This window comes from Apium graveolens, chromosome 3 (genome assembly GCF_009905375.1).
Source record: "Apium graveolens cultivar Ventura chromosome 3, ASM990537v1, whole genome shotgun sequence".
Classification (NCBI taxonomy): Eukaryota; Viridiplantae; Streptophyta; class Magnoliopsida; order Apiales; family Apiaceae; genus Apium; species Apium graveolens.
Genome location: NC_133649.1, coordinates 107,328,518 through 107,335,282, shown reverse-complemented (window position 1 = coordinate 107,335,282; position 6,765 = coordinate 107,328,518). Strand labels below are relative to the sequence as shown.

The following is a 6,765-nucleotide window of genomic DNA, read 5'->3' as shown; positions in this document are numbered from 1 at the left end:
AGTTGTCTTCACCATAGGGAAGAATTTAGTAAGAAACTTCTGAGCAAGATCTTCCCAAGTAGTAATCGAACTAGCTGGTAGAGAGTGTAACCAGCTCTTAGCCTTGTCCCTCAGAGAGAATGGAAAAGTCTCAGCTTCACAGCATCTTCAGAAACACCGTTGAACTTGAAGGTGACACATATCTCAATGAAATCCCTAATGTGCATATTGGGATCTTCAGTTGGAGAATCCCCAAACTGGATTGAATTCTGCACCCATTGAATTATGCCAGGCTTGATCTCAAAGGTACTAGCTGTGATAGCTGGCCGGACAATGCTATATTGAATGTCATTGATCTTGGGTTGAGAAAACTCCATCAAGGCTTTCGTTTGTGCTACTGGGTCTCCCATTATAATGAGTACCTAAAACACAACAAGTATACCGTGAAATTAAAAGTGTCCCCTCAGTGAACTTTAACGACACTGATGACAAGCACATAAACTAAAAATTAACACTGAGTCCCCGGCAGCGGCGCCAAAAACTTGTTAGGGCGAAAACACATGTTAATATTCACGCAAGTATACGCGTTCGCAAGTGGTATAAGATATAAATCAGATTTGTTCCCACAGAGACTGGTTTAGGTTAAGTTCAATTTATGCACATATGCGACAATGTACGGTTATCGCTCAATGCTAAGAAAAATAACAAATTGGGTTTTGATTAAACTAAGAGATTAAACTAACAATTATAACTAAGAGAATTGAGGTTGAATTACTATATATGACAAACATGGGATCCTAACTTCATTAAATACTTCATTCAATAGCCTTATTGTTCTTAACCTTAGCATGTAATGGTGATGACACTAATCAGATAACACGAAACTATTAAACGCCAACTTTCGTTGTACGAATACCCTACTACCAAGTATCCATAAAAGAGATAGAAGTTGAATAAACACCAATTATGCTTAGTCCTTATATGTCTATAAGAATTGAAAATATAACGGTTTAATGCGCAAGTTATCTATCGTGATTACATAGGGCAAGTAAGATGGTTAAAATTACCTACGAATCATGCATAACAAATACATGAACCTTTGCTAGCATGGCAAGTTCTAAACCTCTAAATTCACTGTCACTTCAATAGAGATTAATACGCTATCTTATATGTTAGCTACGCACTTAAGACGAATAAGCACAACCAATACTAGGATATCATACAATCACCACACACCAAGATATTAAAATAATAAACTATTGAAATCCATAAGTAAATCCGCTAGAATCCCATGATAACGATTATCCCATAATAGAACTCATCGTCATCATGGGTTCCAATAAAAGCAGGGTATAAAACAAGGTCTTAATAAATTGAATAATAATCAAAGTACGAATAAAAAAGGTCTAGGTTCAACAAGAATGAAATCGAGCATCCAAAGTTACAACTATTTTTAAAGAATCACAAGTAGAAAACAAGATCTTCTTTTTCGGAGTTGTTTTACGCTTCTAGGTCTTCTCCTTGATCTCCCAATCTTCCCGGATGATGAAAACCCTTTTTCTAAGTATATATAAGCCCCTAGTGGACCCGTACCCTTAAAATTATCAAATTCCACTCAAAAAAGGCTTTTTCAGCGAAATCAGCAAAATCAGCCGCACATCAGCAGGCGGTCACGCGCGGGTCTGGCGTAGCCGCTTGTCAGCACGCGGTCGCGTGCACTTCTGACGCGGCCGCGTGGGCGGCTTTTGGAAAATTCTGATGAATCTTATTTTGGCCATAACTTGAGTTCTACTCATCAGAATTAGGTGATTCAACTGTCCACGTGAAGCTAACAAAATTCTCTAGAACTTGACAATGGCCTTGGCTTCCAAATATGATCACTTTTCATCATATTTCTTTTAAAATCTCCTTTCTTCATTTAACTGATACCTGAAATACAATAGCACAAAAACACATCAAAATACCAACAACTTGAGTCCAAAATATCAATTTAAGCTTGTAATGAAGCGTTTCAAGTGGATATAAAATCCACTTATCACACCCCAAACTTGAATCGATGTTTGTCCTCAAGCATAAACAGACTCAAAACTACAAAATAAACCTAATGCATGAATGCAACTATATGAATGCAACTAAATGATAATGCAATCGATCCCCTCAAAATAACCATGACCAAATGAATAAGCCAATGCCTCTAAGAATACAATGACTTAAAACAGAGTTCGAATAAATCCCACAAACCAACTCACAAACCAGAAACTTGCGTGTGTGGATGCTTAACAGATATACTCTCGACACTAGATCAATAACCATAACTTTATCTATCATGAAAACAATCACAAGTTTATAAAAAGAATAGACGTTAAACGTATAATGACTCACAACGCCTCCTTCCTACTAAAGTTATACAAGGATTCATGCTATTATTGAACACATAACAAAGATGCTTATTTGACCGTGCAAAGAATGAAGTCCCAAAAGACTTATACAATAATACCCATGTAGCGAGCGTTAGGTTAGCGGATCCCAGACTATAAAAAACCTTAGGTCACTAGGCATAAAGTCCCCTAAAAACTTAATAACTCGAGTATTAAAGAGCTCACTTTTGATCAATTATGCATAAACACATACTTTCTTTCTTTTTTTCTTATTTTCTTCTCTTTTTTTCCTTTTTTTTCAACAGTTTCTGAATGAGTGCGTTTCGCTCCATCTCATTCAACCCTAGACTACTCATAAAAATATGAGCCGGCTACTAGCCATTTGACGCCTAGCCTTACAACAACTAGCAATGAAATCCAAGCTTTTCTCCAGATAAAAAAATCAGTGTTTTTACGTCATTACGAGAATATCACAAATTTTAAATATAACTAAGTGATTAAATCTCAACAACAAATAAGTATGATCATGATCTAGATCAAAAGCAACCCTATAAGACTTTGTGAAAATATTTGTTTCTGGCATGCAAATCAATTCATTAGGACTTAAACATCCCTCTATTCGTCATCACCACACTCAAATCAACATCAACTTATCAAATATCATAGTTCATCTTAAGGGATCATGCTAAATATGCATGCAAATGCAACTATATGAAATCACATAAAAAAAACAAATATGTCTTATATGAACAATCATGCAAAAATATGAATGAACTACAACTAAACATGCAATATGAATCTATATGGACACACACTACTAATCCTTACATTATCACCCCCAAACTTAAAATTTTACAATGTCCTCATTGAAGGTAATAATAAAGATTTCAGGCATACCTAATTAGCGGGAGAGTCACCCTCATCGGGTGGAGGATCAGGTGGTAAATCAACTTCGTCACCAGTGTCTCGAACAATAGTACCGAAAGCGTGTGTCAAATCTTCAGCAAAATATCGGTGGATGACATGCATGGTCTCCATACGCCTAGTCAAGCTTCTATATTGTGCATCACCAACACCAGTCCTATCAACTACCTGTTGCACATGAGAAGAACCCTCTGTAGGCAAGGGAATATCCGTCCAGTCACTCTCTACATCATCAAAAATATATCCCAACCCCTTATCATGGGGTGCACCTAAGAATGAATAACTCAAGTGATCTGGCATTCGGTTAAGCTCAAGTGTGGGAGCTTCTTAAATAAATGGTTCAAAACGCTCCTGAGAAATTTTCAGCTCTGCTAACCCAAGAGAATCGAATGGCATATCCAACTTCCTCATCCACGGAGGTGCATTCAAATCCTGCAAATGCTCAGGCTCTGAATTCATGACAGAGTCTACCAACTCTACTTTAAAGCACTCCTCTTTAGCTGTGGGACCCTTTATTGCCTTGAACACATTAAAAGTGACCTTCTAATCATGAACCTTCATAATAAGCTCTCCTTTTTGCATATCGATCATAGTTCGACCTATAGCCAAGAATGGTCTTCCCAAGATGATGGGAATCTTCTTATCTTCCTCCGAAGCAAGAATTATAAAGTCAGCAGGGAAGATGAGTTTATCCACCTTGACCAAGACATCCTCCACAATACCACGTGGATAAGCGATTGAATGGTCAGCTAGTTGAAATGACATGTATGTTAGTTTCGGATCAGGCAGACCAAGCTTCTTTAAGATAGATAAGGGCATCAAATTGATGCTAGCTCCTAAATCACATAAACACTTGTCGAACAACAAGTTTCTGATGGTTCAAGGAATAGTGAAGCTTTCAGGATCTTTAAGCTTCGGAGGCAACTTCTGTTGCAGCACAGCACTGCATTCCTCCGTTAGAGGAATGGTCTCTAAGTCATCGAGATTCACTTTTCGAGAGAGAATACCTTTCATAAACCTCGCATATCTAGGCATCTGTTCAAGAGCTTCAGCGAAAGGTATGTTGTTATGAAGTTTCTTGAACACCTCCAGAAACTTCTCAAACTGCTTATCTAGCTTTTTCTTCTGCAACCTCTTAGGAAAAGGAGGTGGAGGATAGATCTATTTCTCCCCTGTATTACCCTTAGGAGGAGTGTGTTCCACAGTAGTTTTCCTTGGTTCCACCTCTGCTTCCTTCTGCACTTCTTCTTCAGCCAAAGCTTCAGATTCTGGAACTTGAGATTTTTCAGGGCTTGCAACCTTCCCAGACCTCAATGTAATTGCCTTAACCTGCTCTTCTGCTTCTCTCTTTCCTGGAACTTCTGTATCACTAGAAAGCGTTCCTGGTAGTCGATTCAATAAGGCATTAGAAATTTGTCCTATCTGGTTCTCCAGATTCTGGATAGAAACAACCTGGCTTTTGCATATAAGAGCCTGGTTTTTGCACATAAGCCTCAACTCCTCCAATTTAGATTTTTCATTCGAAGATAGACCTGCATCATGAGTTTGTTGTTGAAGTTGGAGTTGTTGCCTTGGTGCAAATTATTGCTGAAAACCAGGAGGGTTGAATTGTTTTGCTCCAAACTGCTGGAACGGCTGTTACATCGCATTCTGATTGTTGCTCCATCTGAAGTTAGGATGATTCCAGTTGTCAGGATGATAAGTGTCTGGAACTGGTTGCTGCGATCTCTGAAAATTGCTCACAAACTGAGTTGATTCACTAGATATAGCGCATTGCTCCATCGCATGCGAACCTGCACATAGCTCACAAACACTGGTTATCTGATTAACACCCAAGTTAGCCAGAGAATCGATCTTCATAGACAACTCCTTTAGTTGAGCAGTGATAGCCATAGCTGTATCCACCTCAAGAACTCCTGCTACATTGCCATGTGTACATCTCTGGGTTGGATACTGATATTCATTAGCAGCCATCAGTTCAATTAGATCATAAGCTTCCTCATAGTTCTTCGCCCATAAGGCTCCACCTGATGCAGCATCGAGCATGGGTCTGGACTGTGCTCCCAAACCAATATAAAAATAGTTAATGATCATCCAATCAGGCATTCCATGATGAGGACACTTCATAAGTATCTCCTTATAGCGCTCCCAAGCTTCACATAGAGATTCTTCCGATTGCTGCGCAAATTGAGTAATAGCATTCCTGAGTGCAGCTGTCTTCGCCATAGGGAAGAATTTAGTAAGAAACTTCTGAGCAAGATCTTCCCAAGTAGTAATTGAACCAGCTGGCAGAGAGTGTAACCAGCTCTTAGCCTTGTCCCTCAGAGAGAATGGAAACAGTCTCAGCTTCACAGCATCTTCAGAAACACCTTTGAACTTGAAGGTGACGCATATCTCAATGAAATCCCTAATATGCATATTGGGATCTTCAGTTGGAGAACCCCCAAACTGGATTGAATTCTGCACCCACTGAATTATGCCAGGCTTGTTCTCAAAGGTACTAGTTGTGATAGCTGGCCGGACAATGCTAGATTGAATAAGAAAAATCCATCAAGGCTTTCGTTCGTGCTGCCGGGTCTTCCATTATAATGAGTACCTGAAACACAACAAGTATACCATGAAAGTAAATGAGTCCGAGTCAGTGAACTTTAACGACCACTAATGACAAGCACATAAACTAAAAATTAACACCGAGTCCCCGGCAGCGGCGCCAAAAACTTGTTAGGGCGAAAACACGCGCTAATATTCACGCAAGTATACGCATTCGCAAGTAGTATAAGATATAAATCAGATTTGTTCTCACAGAGACTGGTTTAGGTTAAGTTCAATTTATGCACCTATGCAACAATGTATGGTTATCGCTCAATGCTAAGACAAATAATAAATTGGGTTTTGATTAAACTAAGAGATTAAACTAACAATTATAACTAAGAGAATTGAGGTTGAATTACTATATATGACAAACATGGGATCCTAACTTCATTAAATACTTCATTCAATAGCCTTATTGTTCTTAACCTTAGCATGTAATGGTGATGACACTAATCAGATAACACGAAACTAGTAAACGCCAACTTTCATTGTACGAATACCCTACTACCAAGCATCCACAAAAGAGATAGAAGTTGAATAGACACCAATTATGCTTAGTCCTTATATATCTATAAGAATTGAAACATAACGGTTTAATGCACAAGTTATCTATCGTGATTATATAGGGCAAGTAAGATGGTTAAAATTACCTACGAATCATGCATAACAAATACATGAACTTATGCTAGCATGACAAGTTCTAAACCTCTAAATTCATTGTCACTTCAATGGAGATTAACATGCTATCTTATGTGTTAGCTACGCACATAAGATGAATAAGCACAACCAATAATAGGATATCATATAATCACCACACACCAAGATATCAAAACAATTAACTATTGAAATCCATAAGTAAATCCGCTAGAATCCCATGATAACGATTATCCCA

At 38.3% G+C, this 6,765-nt stretch overlaps 1 non-coding gene across 1 annotated transcript; it reads left to right on the top strand.

Moving 5' to 3' along the window:
• Positions 1-5,385: 5,385 nt before the first annotated feature.
• Positions 5,386-5,492, top strand: LOC141715300 (small nucleolar RNA R71). Its single transcript, XR_012572067.1, has one exon. It is a non-coding gene; the product is annotated as a small nucleolar RNA R71 (small nucleolar RNA).
• The last annotated feature ends 1,273 nt before the right edge of the window (positions 5,493-6,765 follow it).